The sequence below is a fragment of the Cervus elaphus genome, chromosome 23 (genome assembly GCF_910594005.1).
Source record: "Cervus elaphus chromosome 23, mCerEla1.1, whole genome shotgun sequence".
NCBI lineage: Eukaryota > Metazoa > Chordata > Mammalia > Artiodactyla > Cervidae > Cervus > Cervus elaphus.
In genome coordinates this window covers 20,221,486-20,240,987 of record NC_057837.1, presented here as the reverse complement: position 1 = coordinate 20,240,987, position 19,502 = coordinate 20,221,486, and the positions used below count along the sequence as shown (strand labels likewise).

At 40.6% G+C, this 19,502-nt stretch overlaps 1 pseudogene; it reads right to left on the bottom strand.

Moving 5' to 3' along the window:
• Positions 1-12,852: 12,852 nt before the first annotated feature.
• Positions 12,853-14,423, bottom strand: LOC122681831 (annotated as a pseudogene).
• Positions 14,424-19,502: the final 5,079 nt, after the last annotated feature.

Sequence of the window (19,502 nt, the reverse complement as noted above, 5' to 3'; positions counted from 1 at the left end):
TTGTTAGTGTATAGGAATGCAAGGGATTTCTTTGTGTTAATTTTATATCCTGCAACTTTACTATATTCATTGATTAGCTCTAGTAATTTTCTGGTGGAGTCTTTAGGGTTTTCTATGTAGAGGATCATGTCATCTGCAAACAGCGAGAGTTTCACTTCTTTTCCTATATGAATTCCTTTTATGTCTTTTTCTGCTCTGATTGCTGTAGCCAAAACTTCCAAAACTATGTTGAATAGTAGTGGAGAGAGTGGGCACCCTTGTCTTATTCCTGATTTCAGGGGAAATGCTTTCAATTTTTCACCATTGAGGGTAATGCTTGCTGTGGGTTTGTCATATATAGCTTTTATTATGTTGAGGTATGTTCCTTCTATTCCTGCTTTCTGGAGAGTTTTTATCATAAATGGGTGTTGAATTTTGTCAAAGGCTTTTTCTGCATCTATTGAGATAATCATATGGTTTTTATCTTTCAATTTGTTAATGTGGTGTATTACATTGATTGATTTGTGGATATTAAAGAATCCTTGCATTCCTGGGATAAAGCCCACTTGGTCATGGTGTATGATTTTTTTAATATGTTGTTGGAGTCTGTTTGCTAGAATTTTGTTAAGGATTTTTGCATCTATGTTCATCAGTGATATTGGCCTGTAGTTTTCTTTTTTTGTGGCATCTTTGTCTGGTTTTGGGTAGCCTCATAGAATGAGTTTGGAAGTTTACCTTCTGCAATTTTCTGGAAGAGTTTGAGTAAGATAGGTGTTAGCTCTTCTCTAAATTTTTGGTAGAATTCAGCTGTGAAGCCATCTGGTCCTGGGCTTTTGTTTGCTGGAAGATTTCTGATTACAGTTTCGATTTCCGTACTTGTGATGGGTCTGTTAAGATCTTCTACTTCTTCCTGGTTCAGTTTTGGAAAGTTATACTTTTCTAAGAATTTGTCCATTTCTTCCAAGTTGTCCATTTTATTGGCATAGAGCTGCTGGTAGTAGTCTCTTATGATCCTTTATATTTCAGTGTTGTCTGTTGTGATCTCTCCATTTTCATTTCTAATTTTGTTAATTTGGTTCTTCTCTCTTTGTTTCTTAATGAGTCTTGCTAATGGTTTGTCAATTTTGTTTATCTTTTCAAAAAACCAGCTCTTAGCTTTGTTGACTTTTGCTATGGTCTCTTTAGTTTCTTTTGCATTTATTTCTGCCCTAATTTTTAAGATTTCTTTCATTCTACTAACCTTGGGGTTCTTCATTTCTTCCTTCTCTAATTGCTTTAGGTGTAGAGTTAGGTTATTTTTTTGACTTTTTTCTTGTCTTGAGATAAGCCTGTAATGCTATGAACCTTCCCCTTAGCACTGCTTTTACAGTGTCCCATAGGTTTTGGGTTGTTGTGTTTTCATTTTCATTCCTTTCTGTGCATATTTTGCTTTCTTTTTTGATTTCTTCTATAATTTGTTGGTTATTCAGAAGCGTGTTATTTAGCCTCCATATGTTTGAATTTTTAACAATCTTTTCCCTGTAATTGAGATCTAATCTTACTGCACTGTGGTCAGGAAAGATGACTGAAATGATTTCAATTTTTTTGAATTTTCCAAGACCAGATTTATGGCCCAGGATGTGATCTATTCTGGAGAAGGTTCTGTGTGCACTTGAGAAAAAGGTGAAATTGATTGTTTTGGGGTGAAATGTCCTATAGATATCAATTAGGTCTAGCTGGTCCATTGTATCATTTAAAGTTTGTGTTTCATTGTTAATTTTCTGTTTAGTTGATCTATCCATAGTTGTGAGTGGGGTATTAAAGTCTCCCACTATTATTGTGTTACTATTAATTTCCTCTTTCATAATCGTTAGCATTTGCCTTACATATTGCGGTGCTCCTATGTTGGGTGAATATATATTTATAATTGTTATATCTTCTTCTTGGATTGATCCTTTGATCATTATGTAGTGTCCTTCTTTCTCTCTTTTCACATCCTTTATTTGAAAGTCTATTTTATCTGATATGAGTATTGCGACTCCTGCTTTCTTTTGTTCTCCGTTTGCGTGAAATATTTTTTCCAGCCCTTCACTTTTAGTCTGTATGTGTCTCTTGTTTTGAGGTGGGTCTCTTATAGACAGCATATATAGGGGTCTTGTTTTTGTATCCATTCAGCCAGTCTTTGTCTTTTGGTTGGGGCATTCAACCCATTTACATTTAAGGTAATTATTGATAGGTGTGGTCCCATTGCCATTTACTTTGTTGTTTTGGGTTCACGTTTATACAGCCTTTCTGTGTTTCCTGTCTAGAGAGGATCCTTTAACATTTGTTGGAGAGCTGGTTTGGTGGTGCTGAATTCTCTCAGCTTCTGCTTGTCTGTAAAGCTTTTGAATTCTTCATATCTGAATGAGATCCTTGCTGGGTACAGTAATCTAGGTTGTAGGTTATTCTCTTTCATTACTTTAAGTATGTCCTGCCATTCCCTTCTGGCCTGGAGGGTTTGTATTGATAGATCAGATGTTATCCTTATGGGAATCCCTTTGTGTGTTATTTGTTGTTTCTCCCTTGCTGCTTTTAATATTTGTTCTTTGTGTTTCATCTTTGTTAATTTGATTAACATGTGTCTTGGGGTGTTTCGCCTTGGGTTTATCCTGTTTGGGACTCTCTGGGTTTCTTGGACTTGGGTGGCTATTTCCTTCCCCATTTTAGGGGAGTTTTCAGCTATTATCTCCTTGAGTATTTTCTGATGGTCTTTCTTTTTGTCTTCTTCTTCTGGGACTCCTATGATTCGAATGTCGGGGCATTTAACATTGTCCCAGAGGTCTCTGAGGTTGTCCTCATTTCTTTTGATTCTTTTTTCTTTTTTCCTCTCTGCTTCATTTATTTCCACCATTTTATCTTCTACCTCACTTATCCTATCTTCTGTCTCCTTTATTCTACTCTTGGTTCCCTCCAGAGTGTTTTTTATCTCATTTATTGCATTATTCATTTTTAATTGACTCTTTTTTATTTCTTCTAGGTCTTTATTAAACACTTCTTGCATCTTCTCAATCTTTGTCTCCAGGCTATTTATCTGTAACTCCATTTTGTTTTCAAGATTTTGGATCATTTTTATTATCATTATTCTAAATTCTTTTTCAGGTAGGTTCCCTGTCTCCTCCTCTTTTGTTTGACTTGGTGGGCATTTTTCATGTTCCTTTACCTGTTGGGTATTTCTCTGCCTTTTCATCTTGTTTAGATAGCTGTGTCTGGAGTGGGCTTTCTGTATTCTGGAGGTCTGTGGTTCCTTTTTATTGTGGAGGTTTTACCCAGTGGATGGGGTTGGACGATTGGCTTGTCAAGGTTTCCTGGTTAGAGAAGTTTGCGTCGGTGTTCTGGTGCTTGGAACTAGATTTCTTCTCCCTGGAGTGCAATGGAGTGCCCAGTAATGAGTTTTGAGATGGGTCTATGTGTTAGGTGTGACTTTGGGAAGCCTGTATGTTGACGCTCAGGGCTATGTTCCTGCATTGCTGGAGAATTTGCATGTTATGTCTTGCTCTGAAACTTACTGGCTCTTGGGTGGTGGTTGGTTTCAGTGTAGGTATGGAGGCTTTTGGATGCTCTCTTATTACTTAATGTTCCCTGTCGTCAGGAGTTCTCTGGTGTTCTCAGGTTTTGGGTTTAAGTCTCCTGCCCCTGGATTTCAGTTTTATTCTTCCAGTAGTCTCAAGACTTCTCCACCTATACAGCACTGATAATAAAACTCTAGGTTAATGGTGAAAAGATTCTCCACTGTGAGGGACACCCAGAGAGGTTCAGAGAGTTACATGAAAAAGAGGAAAGGGAGGAAGGAGATAGAGATGAGCAGGAGGAGAAAAAGGGGGACTCAAGAGGAGAGAGACAGATCTATGCAGTTGTCTGTTCCCAGAGTGTTCTCCATAGCCGAGACACCCACAGAGATTCGTAGAATTGGATTGAGAAGAGAAGGGGGAGGGAGGAAATAGAGTGATCTGAGGTAGAAAACGGAGAGTCAAAATTGGGAGAGAGTAATCAACACACTCCTGAATAAAAATGGGAACTGAATATTGGATTCTTAAATGTCCAAACATTATATCACATACTGAAAAACAAAGATTAAAAATCTAGAGTAGAGGTTAGACTCTTAAAAATACAATATTAAAAACACAAAAAATTTTAAAAATATATATGAAGTTCGGTTTAAAAATAGGGCTTCTTTTTTTTTTTTTTTTTGCAAAGTTATAGTGAAATGAAAATGAAAATTAAGGAGTAGTAGAGGAGTAATAGAGGACTTTAAAAGGAAATAAGAGAAAAAGAAAGAAAAGAAAAAGGGAAAAAAAAACAAGAAAAAAAATTTTTTTCCTAATTAAGAAAATCGTAAAAATCTATGAAAATGAAAGTTAAGGAGTAATGGGGGAGTAATAGGGAATTTTAAAAGAAAATAAAAGAGAAAAAATAAAAAAGAAAAAGGAAAAAAAATTTTTTTTAATTAAAAAAAAAAAAGTAAAAATATATCTAGGAATTTCTCTGGAGCTGTTGCGGTCAGTGTGGGTTCGGTTCAGTTTCAGATAGCTCCTCGTTCCAGCTTACACTTCTCGATATCTACAGGCCCCTTCCGGTGTAGTCGGTGTTCTCTACAGGGATTTTAATCTGTTGCACTGGTCCCTTCTGAAGCGGTTCCCTTTGTTTATTTGGCTTCTGTTTGCTGGGCTCTTCAGTGCCTAATTTCCACCCTGACACAGGTGGGCGGAGGTGGTCTCTTGTTCAGGTTGCTAGTACCCTCGCGCTGAGGGGAGGGACTGGCACTGCTTTCCCGTCTATGCTGCTCAGGCTCCCGGCTGCTCTATGTGGAGCGTGCCCTGCGCTGCACGTGGTTCCAGCCCTTGGGTGTTCCACAAAAGCGTGGCCCAAGCAGCTCAGGCAGCCAGGAGCTTGACGGGCGCACTCTCCCCGGGTGCAGCGTGTCTTCTCCCCTCTGCGGTCCCAGCCTCAGTTTCCGCCCGCGGCAGGTGGGTGCGTGCGCCTTCTCCCCTCCGCGTCCCCAGCCCAGTCCCCGCCTGCACCGGTCGGGTGCATGCGCCTTGTGTCTAGCCGCGACCCTCCCGGCGGATGTCGACCATCTAGAATCTCAGGAGGTCTTTGGTTAGAAACTGGAGGCCTGCTTACAGTGTGGTAGGGGATGCAGTCCTTGGGGCCGAGCCTGCCCCTTTCCCCTACCCCCTGCCTCCTGCCTCTGGCAGGGCTGGGCTGGGCTGGTCCGCAGCCGGCTAGCTCCTCTGGACTTGCTTGGTCCCTTTGTTCTGTGAACGGCTGGCAGTGTGTTTGGGCCAGTTAATTTTCTCTCTCTCCTTTGCTGTCCCACAGTTTAAGTTGGTAACTCACAAAAGCTCCCTCTGATTGTCCTCAGGGCACTCAGGCCTGGTCCTTACCCTAAGCAATGCCGCCTGCTCCTCTCTGTTCCGCCCCCACTTGCTGGTGGCGGATGAGGGCGTCTGGGGTACTTTCCTGCTGGGAGTTGCTTTTAGGTACGTAATCTGTGGGGTTTATTTATTTTTCCCCCTCCCAGTTAGGTTGCCCTCCGAGATTCAAAAACTTCCCCCAGACCTGCCAGTGTGAGGGTTTCCTGGTGTTTGGAAACTTTCTCTATTAAGACCCTCTTCCTGGGACGGATCTCCGTCCCTAGCTCTTTTTTCTCTCTTTTTATGTTTTCTATTTTGTCCTACCTCCTTTCGAAGACAATGGGTTGCTTTTCTGGGCGCCTGATGACCTCAGCCGGCGATCAGAAGTTTTTTTGTGAAGTTTGTTCTGTGTTCAATTGTTCTTTCGATGAATTTGTAGGAGAGAAAGTGGTCTCCCCATCCTATTCCTCCACCATCTTGGCTCCTCCCCACATACTCTTTTTTTAAATATTCTTTTCCATTGTGGTTTATCATTGTTGCTGTTCAGTTACTAAGTCATGTTCAACTCTTTTGTGACTCCATGCATGATAGCCAACCCCGCTCCTCTGTCCATGGGATTTCCCAGGCAAGAATTCTGGACTGGGTTGCCATTTCCTTCTTTTCCATTATGGTTTATCATAGGATTTTTTTTTCAGTTGGAGTGTAATTGCTTTACAATGTTACGTTGTGTTAGTTTCTGCTATACAACAACATGAATCAGCTGTAAGTATACATGTATTCCTTCCCTCTTGGATCTTTCTCACCCTCTGTACCCCCTGCCACCCATCTACGTCACCACAGAGCAATGAGTTGAGCTCCCTGTGTTGTACTCAGATTCTCACCAGCTATCTGTTTTATACATGGTATTGTATTCATATCAGTCCCAATCTCTGTTTGTCCTGACTTCTCCTTCCCTTTCTTTGTCCATAAGTCCATTCTCTATGCCTGCATGTCTTGTCTTTCTCTGCATATAGGTTTATCAGTACCATTTTTATAGATTCCATATATTTTTATTAATATTTGATGTTTGTTTTTCTTTTTTTTGACTGACTTCACTTTGTATGACAGATTCTAGGTTCAACCATGTGACTACAAATGACCCAATTTCTTTCTTTTGTGTGACTGAGTAATATTCCATTGAATATACATACTATATCTTCTTTATCCATTCATCTGTCGATGAATATCTAGGTTGCTTCCAAGTCCTGGCTAAATATTGTAAATAGTGCTGCAATGAACATTGAAGTGCATGTGTATTTTTGAATTATGATTTTCTCAGGGTACATGCCCAGTAGTGGGATTGCTGGGTCATATGGTAGTTCTATTTTTAGTTTTTTAAGGAACCCTCATACTGTTCTCCATAGTGACTGTATCAATTTACATTCCCACCAACAGTGCAAGAGGGTTCCCTTTTCTCCATACCTTCTTCAGCATTTATTGTTTGTAGATCTTTTGATGACGGCCATTCTGACCAGTGTGAGGTGTTACCTGACTGTGGTTTTGATCTGCATTTCTCCAATATTTAGTCATGTTGAGCCGTGTTGATTCATGAGTCATGTTTGTTGGCCATCTGTTGTCTTCTTTGGAGAAATGTCTTATTTAGGTCTTCTGCCCATTTTTGATTGAGTTGTTTGTCTTTTTGTTATTGAGCTGAATGAGCCATTCGTATATTTTGGAGATTAATCCCTTTTCAGTTGCTTTGTTTGCAAACATTTTCTCCCATTCTGAGAATTGTCTTTTCATCTCATTTATGGTTTTCTTTGCTGTGCAAAAGCTTTTAAGCTTAATTAGGTTGCATTTATTCTTGTTTTTATTTTCATTACTCTAGGAGATGAGTCAAAAAAAGATCCTAAGAGTTTTATAGCTGTGGCACACAGGCTTAGTTGCTCCATGAGATGTGGGATTTTCCCAGACCAGGCATCAAACCTATGTCCCCTGCATTGGCAGGTGGATTCTTAACCACTGAATCATCAAGAAAGTCTCACTTTAATTTTTTTTAATAAAACTCAGTAGAATATATTTTTCTTGGGTTCATGAATCACTATTTAAGCATGTATTTTATATCAGCTTTGCCCATTGACTTAAAGTGTGAATAACACAAGATAGAGAATAAAAGCAAACTACTCATAACTTTTGGTTGATATCTCTAGTCATAAGACTAGTTAATGGCCATGGATCATATACTAAATATTCATGAAGGCCTTGTAATGTGCTATTAATAGTCTCTTAAAGGGATTGTACCATTTATCTGAGTTCAGGAGACTATGGTACCAAAAGCCCCATGGATGCCTCTGGCAGTGTATTTCTGCCATAGGCTCTAATAAGCAGTCTGAGAGGTTGCTAAGATCTATAACCCAAACACAAATGTGAATCAGAGGGGCCAAGGGGATGGACAGAGCTGGAGACCTGTTGGGGGGGCCTCCAGGGCATCATATTGTCATGTCCTACTCAAAGTAGAGACTAAAAATTATATCTTAATAGACAAATGCCATCAAGATGACCACATGGGGAATGTCAAAGTACCAATAGCCAAAAAGTTCCACCAGTCATTGGGTCTCCTTTGTATTTGCTGGGGTTTAAAGGAACTAAAGCTTGGCAGCTGCCTCCTATGGAATGAGTCATACTTACCCTTCTCAGTTTACCCCCAGAGATTTCACTTGGATATCAGGTCCTGGTGCTTTTTCTGTATTAATAGCCCAGCTTTCTTGTCACGTGTAAGTCCACATGCTTTCTGTCTTTGTTGGATAATGCTATTGCCTAGGCCTAGTGGAGGATATTGTTAACATAGGGGTGGCTAGGACTCTCCATGTGGGAGTGGGACTTTTTGCAGGTCATGGCCTTGTGGAAAGACTTTAAAGTTGTACTGCAACTCATTATATGTATGGCGGACTGATCTTGATCTTCTCTATGGACAAGTGAAGTGAAAGTTGCTCAGTCGTGTCTGACTCTTTGCAACCCCATGGACTGTCCATGGAATTCTCCAGGCCAGAATACTGAAGTGGGTAGCCTTTCCCTTCTCCAGGCGATTTTCCCAACCCAGGGATCGAACCCAGGCCTCCTGAATTGCAGGCGGATTCTTTACTAGCTGGGCCACAAGAGAAGCCCAAGAACACTGGACTGGTTAGCCTATCCCTTCTCCAGGGGATCTTCCCAACCCAGGAATTGGACTGGGGTCTCCTGCATTGCAGGCAAATTCTTTACCAGCTGAGCCAACAGGGAAGCCCTTTCTATGGACAGGGATGCTAAAAGAGACATTTGCAATGTCAACTGCTTTGTACTTTACTCAGCTTAAACAGGGACCGCCTTACAGAATCTCCCTGGGCGTAGGAGACTCAAAAGACGCGAGTTTGATCCCTGGGTCAGGAAGATCCCTTAGAGGAAATGGCAACCCACTCCAGTATTCTTGCCTTGGAAATACCATGGAAAGAGGAGCCTGGTGGGCTATAATCCATGGTGTCACAAAAGGCGGACATGATTTAGTGACTAAACCACCACCGCTACAACCACAGTTTAGGCAACAACCTCTATGACTGTTGTAATTTCAGGTAACACCAGTATCCATGCTACATGACTGCATTCAGTTCAGTTCAGTCCAATCACTCAGTCATGTCTGACTCTTTGCAACCCCATGAACTGCAGCACGCCAGGCCTCCCTGTCCATCGCCAACTCCTGAAGTTTACCCAAACTCATGTCCATTGAGTTGGTGATGCCATCTAACCATCTCATCCTCTGTTCGTCCCCTTCTCCTCCTGCCTTCAATCTTTCCCAACATCAGGGTCTTTTCAAATGAGTCAGCTATTCGTATCAGGTGGCCAAAATATTGAAGTTTCAGCTTCAACATCAGTCCTTTCAATGAACACCAGGACTGATCTCCTTTAGGATGGACTGCTAGGATCTCCTTGCAGTCCAAAGGACTCTCAAGAGTCTTCTCCAACACCACAGTTCAAAAGCATCAATTCTTCTGCACTCAGCGTTAAGCCTCTAATAATCAATTGACTCTCCATATACCTGAGGCCTCATCCACAGGCCAGATGGGGTTACTGAAATGAGAAATAGTCTTGTGGAGAACTTTTGCTTCATTAAGCTCAATAATGAGCTTTTAATCCTCTGGGTAGTTGCTTTGTCCATCGAAGGCACTAGGTACTGGTAGTTTGTTAGGTTCAGTTTTTTATGAAGGGCCACTGAAATGGCCTCAGTTGTAGGATTTCTGAGCATGGATTGGGGATAAATGCGTACACACACACGTACACACACACACACACACGTACACACACACACACACACACACACACTCTTTTCCTTCATCTTGCTCCAAAAAGACCAAAGAATGAAATTCTTCCTCACCTCCCCATCCTCATGCTAGGGAGAGGGGAGATTTGTAGAACATCCTTATGTTCCCAGTTGGGGACACAAGGACCTTGGCCTAACTCATAGTGTTTAAATTTAAAGTTAAGAGACCTGGATACAAGTAAGGGGATGCACTCTGATTCATGTCAGGATTCACTGTAAGGTTTGGAGAGAATGTTACTTTCATTAGTCATTGGAGTTATCAGTATGTGGACCCCATTGTGCCCAAAGGTCATTATCTAGTCACAGATATCTGATGGAGAGCCTGTCACTCTCCTCCTTGAGACCTACTACTGTTGGGTAAGAAAACCCATAGATGTCTTTGCGGGAAAGATCTTGACCCTGTGATCCAGGAGTAAGTACCCTATTGCCGTTTTTACATCACTCTGACTACTAGTGAAAAGTTAGTGTCTTGCCAGTAGCTTCTTTTCCTTTGCTTGGAAAGTTTTCAGTTCACATATAGATTGTGCCATGAACCAGTTGGTATCACTTTATGAGGAGGTTGTTTTTTTTTATGAGGAGGTTTAATTGAGCCAGGTAACCAGGTAGAGTGGCAAGAATGAACTTAGATCTGAGTCTGGTAAACAGTCTCATCATTTACTTTTCTCACTTTTTTAAATTGAATCAACAGACTATCAAGTGGCTTGCAGAGCACCTTACTGGGTGGCTGTAAGCATGAGCCAAAAAATTTTTTTGAGAAACAAGTTTTTTGAGAATTGTTTGAGAACTCAAAAATTGTTTGAGAACTCAAAAGTTTTTTGAGAATTGTTTGAGAACTAACCACCATTGGACCAGTCAAGAGCAAATAATAGCAAGTAAAGGAAGGAGAGGCTCAGGTGTACATGACTTTTCTCCCACTTACCACATTCTTCATCCTCCTTGGGCATAGTAGCCATGGAAGATGTTCTGAAAGAGAGGGTCTGCAGTGACACACCAGAAAAGGTGCTTGTGTCCCTAGTTAACTTTAACAATATTACTTTCCTTATAGTGGAGTCAAACTATCCGAATCTCTATCATTTGTTTGTGTCGCTGGACAAGGCAATCCCTGGGGCTCTACCTGCTTTCTCATTAAATGTGAGAAACAGTTGTTGTATTGAGGATGTCATCACTGCCAGCAACATGTTTAGATTTAATAGTAGTCCTTGTGACCAATTCTTCATGCAACTTTTGGTGACCAAATACATTGTTTTCTCTTTCTCTTTCCTGAATTTCTTTTTCTAAGGGTAAATTTCTTATATTTTCTCTTTATTTCTTACTCTCTTCTTTCCTAAAAAATAGAATATTTGATATCTTCTCTTTCCATTTTTTTGTTTATACCTAACCTCTCATCTAGCAATCCTTCCAAGTTGGGTTATCAGTGTCTTTTTTTTTATAGCTTTTTGTGTAATTCTTTGTATAAATAATAATTTATATTACCCTAATTTATAGTATGTACCTTGTTATTCAATTAATCTCATATGCTAGTATATTTAGGTGCTTCTGAGTATTTTGTGATTAAAAAATATGGTGTGGACCTTTTGGATTTACATTTCCATCATTTTGTCTATGAGTATATATTAACCTAAACTATAATAATGTAAACCAAGTAGGGACTAATATAAAATATATTTGACACCAGCAAACATTTGTGAAATAATGAGACAATGCACATTGAACTTTTTCTCGCCATTTTCATATCAGGTGTAGCATGATGGTAGCTTATTTATATATTTATAAAAAGGAAAAAGTACTGTAAACACATGTATAAACTTGATATATAGGGATTTCAAGATCCATTTTTCTGCTTAATGCACTAAATGTGTCTCTTTATGTAGCTCATGATGATGTATCAGATGAAAGTCCCATGTTTATGCAGCAAGACTTAAAGTTAGAAACAGAAATTCATGTAGAGAAACCAAAATCTTCTGGACCTGAAAGTGTCATGAGTAAGTAAAATAATTGTGGATAACCTTGTTTTTTACCTGTTCCAGTTGTCACACTGTATTATGTTTCCTTGCTGTATCTCTGAATAAGCTGTAAGCACCACAAGGATGGACTCTGGGCTATCCTGCTGCTAGTATATCCCCAGCAAAAAGCACAGTGCCTGACCCAAAACGGGCATCCAATAAATGGTTTTTGAATACATGAAAAAAAACTTTAATTGTACTCATCAGAAGATCTTTTCTTTGGTTCATGAAGATGTATTTGGGATTAAAAAAAAAAAAACTAGTTCAAAGAGTCCTTGTATTTATTTTTTGCACACCATAAATGCAGGAGATATTGTAAATCCACAATTCCCCACAAAACTTATACAATTAGCAACTGAGAATCTATGTTCTTATGATTTCCATCACTCATAGCTGTACACTCTTTGCTTCATTCCATAGTAGCAAAGAACCTTATCTCAAAGCACCAAGTTTCCAGGCATTACTGCAAACATGTTATTTTCATTCTCTAATACATGGTTAAATTCCTATGAAGCAAATCCCAATTCATCTTCACCTTCAATGGATAAGGGAAAACAGTTAGGAAGCCAATGTCATCCTTACATCTAAAACTGATTCTGCCTCTTTACCTTAATATATTTCCTTCCATGAACATTTTAACTTTAAATGTATTTATGTTTAATATGAATATAAGTTGAAATTTAAAAAATCTCTTTCAGATTCATCTAACAGTTTGGGACATTCATATCCATTTTTCTGCGGAAAACAAAAACATGGTCTCTAGTGTAGAGTATTCTGGTAGTGTTTATTTAAGAGTTCAATTTGGCATTTTATAGCAAAGTAATATGGACTGTTGGTCCAAGTTATAGATTTAAAGATTCCTTAATTTATGTAGACTAAGATACTAAGCTAATTCCCAAAGTATTTTATAGATGTATGTTTTCATTTTTAGAACAAGCAGGGTTCAGTGGGCACTTTTAGGATCTTGCTCACATCATTCCTATATATCCAGAGACTTCTGGATCCTCTCACGGACAAAGAAAATTGGTTAAGTCTGCTGAAAGTATCAGCAGGAATCTGATACACAGACACAGATTTCATTCTTACAGATAGTGGAAATGAAGTCTTTAAAACTGTGCTCATGATAAGCTGAAGACTGAGTTAGTTCTTTAAGCATGTTAGTCTGTTAGTTCTTTAAGCATGGATCTTTTGTACAAAGACTGCATTCTCTACCTATAGTCAGTAACTTGAGGCCCTTCTCTAGATTTTGCACTGCATTGGTGACATCTTCATAGTGCAAAGCTCTGCCAGCATATTTGCTATATTTCTGAGCTCTAGCAGAATCCTCTGATGTCAGTTGAATATCTCTCTGGGAAACTGCAGTACAGTGCAGAATCAATGCCTGGAGTAGTCTGTGGAGTAGGCTGGGTAGTGTTATTTGTTAGACCTGTACTGTGAAGAACTTCTGCTGGGATATTAGCTGGAATGCTGGATTGTGGGCACCAAGAGGAATTTGTATTCCAGTATAGCTGCCTGATGTCATGTTGCTTGGGTTCTAAGTTGAAGATCATGGCTGAGGTGGCTGAGTGGGCAGAGGGGTTGCTCCTATATTTTCATTTTTCTTCAACATCAGTATATTCTTCAGTCCCACCAGTCCCAAGTCTCTCCATTCTTTAAACAATTATATGTTGTCTTTCACTTTCCATACATTTTCATCAGTGAGTTCTCCAACACTGTTTTGACATCTGTTAAAAGACTAGCAGTATAGCGGGGCTTGATCATGTTTTTGTGAAATCACCCAGCATTTCATTATCTGCATACAAAACATTTTCAAAGCATAGTTCTCCAACACTGTTTTGACGTCTGTTAAAAGACTAGCAGTGTAGCAGGGCTTGATCATGTTTTTGTGAAATCACCCAGCATTTCATTATCTGCATACAAAACATTTTCAAAGCATAGTTCTCCAGACAGACAGAGACTGCAGCCATGAAATTAAAAGACACTTGCTCCTTGGAAAAAAAGCCATGACAAACCTAGACAGCATATTAAAAAGCACAGACATCACTTTGCTGACAAAGATTCATATAGTCAAAGCTATGGTTTTTCCAATAATCATATGTGGATGTGAATTGGACTGTAAAGAAGGCTGAGCAATGAAGAATTGATGCTGTCAAACTGTGGTGCTGGAGAAGATGTTTGAGAGTCCCTTGGACAGCAAGGAGTTTAAGCCAGTCAATCCTAAAGGAAATTAACCCTAAATATTCATTGCAAGGACTGGTGCTGAAGCTGAAGCTCCAATACTTTGGCTACCTGCTGCAAAAAGCCGACTTATTGGAAAAGATCTTGATGCTGGGAAAGATTGAAGGCAGGAGGAGAAGGGGATGACAGAGGATGAGATGGTTGCATGGTACCACCAATTCGATGGACATCAGTTTGAACATACTCCGGGAGATAGTGAAGGACAGGGAAGCCTGGCATGCTGCAGTCCATGGGGTTGCAAAGAGTCAGACACGACTGAGTGAACTACAATTTCTTGAGTAACATTCATTATCACCCAACTGTTTAAGAACTTTTAACTGATCCATTAGCTTTGATAAAAATTTACATTTAGTTTTTACTCTCAATCTTCATTCCAGTTTGTGTCACATAGAAAAGACAGTAACAAACCACAGAGTCTTGCTTGTCCAGCTTATGAGCCATCCTCAGATGATGCTGTATGCTCCTAAACTGTAGGAGCAGCAGAGCAGGCGTGGCCATCTCTACTCCAGGAATCCTATCTGGTCATATTTTTATAAAAATTTTACACTGACCTAAAGTGGGAATGCCCTTAAATAATTAGAGAGCAAAAGCAAAACTATTGATAACTCTTGGTTGGAATTTCTTCTCTTGAGACTATTTCGCAGTCATGGGTCATGTGCTCAGTACACACTAAAGCCCAGTAATGGACTAATAATTTTCTCTTAAAGACTGTGTACCTTTCAGCCAGCTATTCCTAGAGATGATGAATTAAAAACTCCCAACTGATGCCTCTGGCAATGTCCTTCTGCCTTAAACTCCAATTGGTGAATAGAGAGGTTGCTGATATCTGTTAACTCAAAAGGCAAAATGGATCAGAGGGGCCAAAAAAAAGGGGGGGTAGCCTGGGGCTCGTTGAAGGGCTTCCAGGTCATCCTCTTGGCTGTGGCCCCATTGAAAGGAAATGACCTTTCATGTAACCCTGTAATTGGTTGGCATTAAGAATGCAGGCAGGTGACAAGTTCCATCAGTCAATGGACCTCCTTTTTAGTTGTTAGAGTGGTGAGGGTCAGAAGCAGTCTTCTCCCATGGAATGAGACAATGAGACACCATATCCTGATCATGCCCAGAAATTTCACTTGGGTGCTTGTATGCTTTCTGTAAAAAACAGCCCAGCAAGTTGCCACCTGTGTGTCAGCAGGATGTTCAGCCCTTGCTGGGTAGCTGTCTTCTCTGAACTTAATAGAATGATATTATCAGCAGAGTAGAAAGACAAGCCCCTCCTCTAGTAGTGGAAGATTTTCCAGGTAATATATTGCTGACAGGAAATTCAAGTAGCATTGTGAAAGGGTGTGAATGGTGAATTGTCATTATTCCACACAAAGATGAACTGATCTGAATCATCCCTGTTTGGAGGAATATGGAAAAGGGCCTTTGTGGCATCAGTTGCTGCCTAACAAGTTCCCACACTCTGGACAAGTTTTTGCAATAGTCATGATGTCAGATACTACTGTTGCCAAGGCTATTCTGTTGATTGAACAACCAGAATCAGTTGAGTAACTGTGAACTCTTGATCTGGTATACAAATCAGCTGAGTTACTGAATAGGGATATAATCTCAAGGGGACTTTTTCTGCATTAAGCTTAGAAAAGAGGGCAGTTATTTCTGTTTCTCTCCCAGGCAAATTTTTGAGAGACTGGTGCTTAAATTGGATAGATTCACAATCTTCCTATGCTCCTCTAACATGACCTTAACTGCAGTTAAGCAGGGCTTAGAAGAATCTAAGTAAATTGCTCATAGACAATACAGTGGTACTCTGCTGGAGAGCCCCATGGTAAATAGATGGGGAAACAATGGAAACAGTGTCAGACTTTATTTTGGGGGGCTCCAAAATCACTGCAGATGGTGATTGCAGCCATGAAATTAAAAAACGCTTACTCCTTGGAAGGAAAGTTATGACTAACCTAGATAGCATAGTAAAAAGCAGAGACATTACTTTGCCAACAAAGGTCCGTCTAGTCAACGCTGTGGTTTTTCCAGTGGTCATGTATGGATGTGAGAGTTGGACTGTGAAGAAAGCCGAGTGCCAAAGAATTGATGCTTTTGAACTGTGGTGTTGGAGAAGACTTTTGAGAGTCCCTTGGACTGCAAGGAGATCCAGCCAGTCCATTCTAAAGGAGAGCAGTCCTGGGTGTTCACTGGGAGGACTGATGCTGAAGCTGCAACTCCAGTACTTTGGCCACCTCATGCGAAGAGTTGACTCATTGGAAAAGACCCTGATGCTGGGAGGGATTGGGGGCAGGAGGAGAAGGGGATGACAGAGGATGAGATGGCTGGATGGCATCACCGACTCAATGGACATGAGTTAGAGTAAACTCTGGGAGTTGGTGACGGACAGGGAGGCCTGGCATGCTGCGATTCATGGGGTCACAAAGAGTCGGACACGACTGAGCGACTGAACTGAACTGAACTGAAGCAGGGCTTAGAGGAATGTGAGTAGAGTGGCACATAGACAATACAGTGGTACTCTGCTGGAGAGCCCCATGGTGTCCACTGGCTCTTCTGGAGACACATTAGCCTGATGGACAATGTGCCCTGTGGGACCCTTCAACTCCTGCAAATGATCCAGCCCTGAGCCCTGACACAGTCTCCCTAGCACCTCTCAAAGTGCTCCTTCCAGAAAAGAATTTTACTTTATCGACTACTTTGTTCTCTGCACTAATCTGGCAGAGAAAGCTGCCTGTTTTGCCTTGGTCAATTAATAGAGGAAGCCAAACTGAAAGTAATAAGCTTTTATTCACTTCCTTTAATAGTATAAGCAAGTCTAAATGGAATGGGCCCCAGCTCCACCACTGTTTAATTTTCCGCACAGAAAGAAAACAGGCAAGGGTGAGATGTATCAATACTGATGGGAGTAAGGGCTGAGGGAAGATGATGTCATATCTGAGGGAGCCCCAAACAAAAGGCTCTTCCTTACTATGGCCCCAATAACCTTACATACATCAGTATGTAGGATGGCTAGGAGTGTAAAAGTCCTGAATACTGAGTAGTAACCAAGAAAACTAGCTTCAGATTCCCCTAGTAAAGTGGTCTGTAAGAGGCACCTGAAAAGTACAAATATCAGCTGACCCCTCTCCCTTTCATAGGGAGGCCTCTAATAGAGGCAGCTGGTATAGGAATCCAGAATGCATAAGAACATGGCGTGGATGGGCCTTGGTCCTCCACTGCAACTACTATCAGTGTTTAAAGTTCACTGGATATGTATCAAATTTGGTGTGGGGTGAGAAGCATTCCCCATGAGAACTGTCAGGTGGATACTTTGTAATTATCTGTGGTTGGACCTGCAAAGTCAAACATAGGCTTTTGGCCTGGAGTTGAACTCGTGTATATACATATCTGTACATATACATGCACATAAACATACATTCATACACCTACACTGAGTGTCCTTTGTGTTTGTTGTGGTAGAGACTGAAATAAGATTGACACTTTGGAGTGCTTCGAGAAAAGCTTGGCCAGCTTTGTATTTTGGGGGGATAGAGAAGGGAAAACCTCTGTTCCTTGAAGCTTGGAATGAGACAATGTACCCCTTTCCACTTCGCCCCTCGGGATTTCAGTTGGATACTAGGTCCTTGTACCATCTTTACATTAATGACTCAAATGTGGCCACATGTGGGTCATCATGGAATCCAGTCCTTGCTGGGTAGTACACTTGTTTGGGTCCAGTGGAGGATGCCATCCATAGAGTGGAAAGTGAAAAAGTAAAAGTGAAGTCGCTCAGTCGTGTCCAACTCTCTGTGACCCCACAGACTGTAGCCTACCAGGCTCCTCCATCCATGGGATTTTCCAGGCAAAGAATACTGGAGTGGGTAGCCTATCCCTTCTCTAGGGGAAATTCCAAACCCAGGGATTAAATCCGGGTCTCCTGCATTGTAGGCAGAGGGTTTACCATCTGAGCCACCAGGTAAGTCCAGTATAGTGGAAGGTTAGTACTTGATCTTGGAGCAGGGCTTTTTCTAGGTCATGCGCTTGTGGAAGGACATTAAAGGTATATCACAACCCATTCCACATAAGGCAAACCATTCTGGTCATTAGTGTGAACAGGAATGTTAAAAAGGGGGGCATTTGTGGTATCAGTTGCTGCATACTTACTTCACTGTACTTGGGCAGTAAATCTCTATGAAGGTCACAGGAGCATGAAACACCAGGTTCCAGAGCTATAGTGTGGCACTGAGCGAACAATAATCAGTCAAGTCTCTAGGCATCCCAGGGCCTTACACACAGACTGAAAGTGTGTATAAATGGAGAAATAACTTTGTGGAGAACTTTAGTTTCATTAAGCTCAGCAATAAGCACAGTGAACTGTTTTGGATGGTAAAGGTGCTAGACACTGGTAGTCTGGTGGTGGTTTTTCATTTGCTAAGTTGTGTCCCACTCTTTGGGACCCCATGGACTGCAGCATAGCAGCCTTCCCTGTCCTTCACCATTTCCCGGAGTTTGCTCAAACTCATGTCCATTGAGTCAGTGATGCCATTCAACCATCTCATTCTCTGCCGCCCCCTTCTCCTCTTGCCCCAAAATAGTTTTCCAGATGCCCTATTAAAATGACAACCCACTCCAGGATTTTTTCCTGGGGAATTCCCTGGACAGAGGAGCCTGGCAGGGGGCTTTCTAAGGGGCTTCCCTGATAGCTCAGTGGGTAAAGAATCCTCCTCCAGTGCAGGAGACAGGGGAAATGCACGTTTCATCCCTGGGTCAGGAAGATCCCCTGGAGAAGGAAGTGACAAACCACTCCAGTATTCTTGCCTGAAAAATCCTTTGGACAGAGGAGCCTGATGGGCTACAGTCCAAAGAGTCACAAAGAGTCAAACACGACTGAATGATTTAGCATGCATGCACACTCTTTGTGACTGTTCTTTCTAAATAACACATTTACTCATTTGTTAGACTTTGAAAATTATTTTGAAATTGTTTTGCCTATTTGTATGGGGGAAAAAAGCCTACTAGAAATATTTTGTCATGTGTTGACAATCTCCATGCTTCTGCCCATGAATGAGGGTATGTGTCAAATATTGTATTGATGAGTTACTTGAATTAGTACTTTTTTTTAGTAGGTTAATTTCTCTAAGTTTGCTTTCAGTTTTAGTTTCTCTTTTTCATTTTAATTTTATTTTTGAAACATGTGGAACCTGAACTTGCTTCCAAAAGTAAATACTATGCAAAAAGCTATACTTAAAGGAGTACCATTTTTTCCTTAGTTTGCTCCCTTGCATCCTGTAGGTAACCAGTTACATTTTTTTCTATCTCACTTGTGTGTCATTTTGTAAAGGTAACTATCTCTCTAATTCTCTCCCTTCCTCTTTCTTATTTATTTCCTTTTTTCCCCATCTTCTTTACCTCAACAGTACCATACATTTCTCCTTTTGTTTTTTGTTTTTTCTTAATATTATCTCCTTGAAATCCCTCCAAGTCAGTTTATAGAGATTCATTTGATTCCTTTTACATCTTTACATACATCTGATGGTACCATATTATTTAGCATAATTTACAAAGTTTATGGGATTTCCCTGATAGCTCAGTTGGTAAAGAATCCGCCTGCAA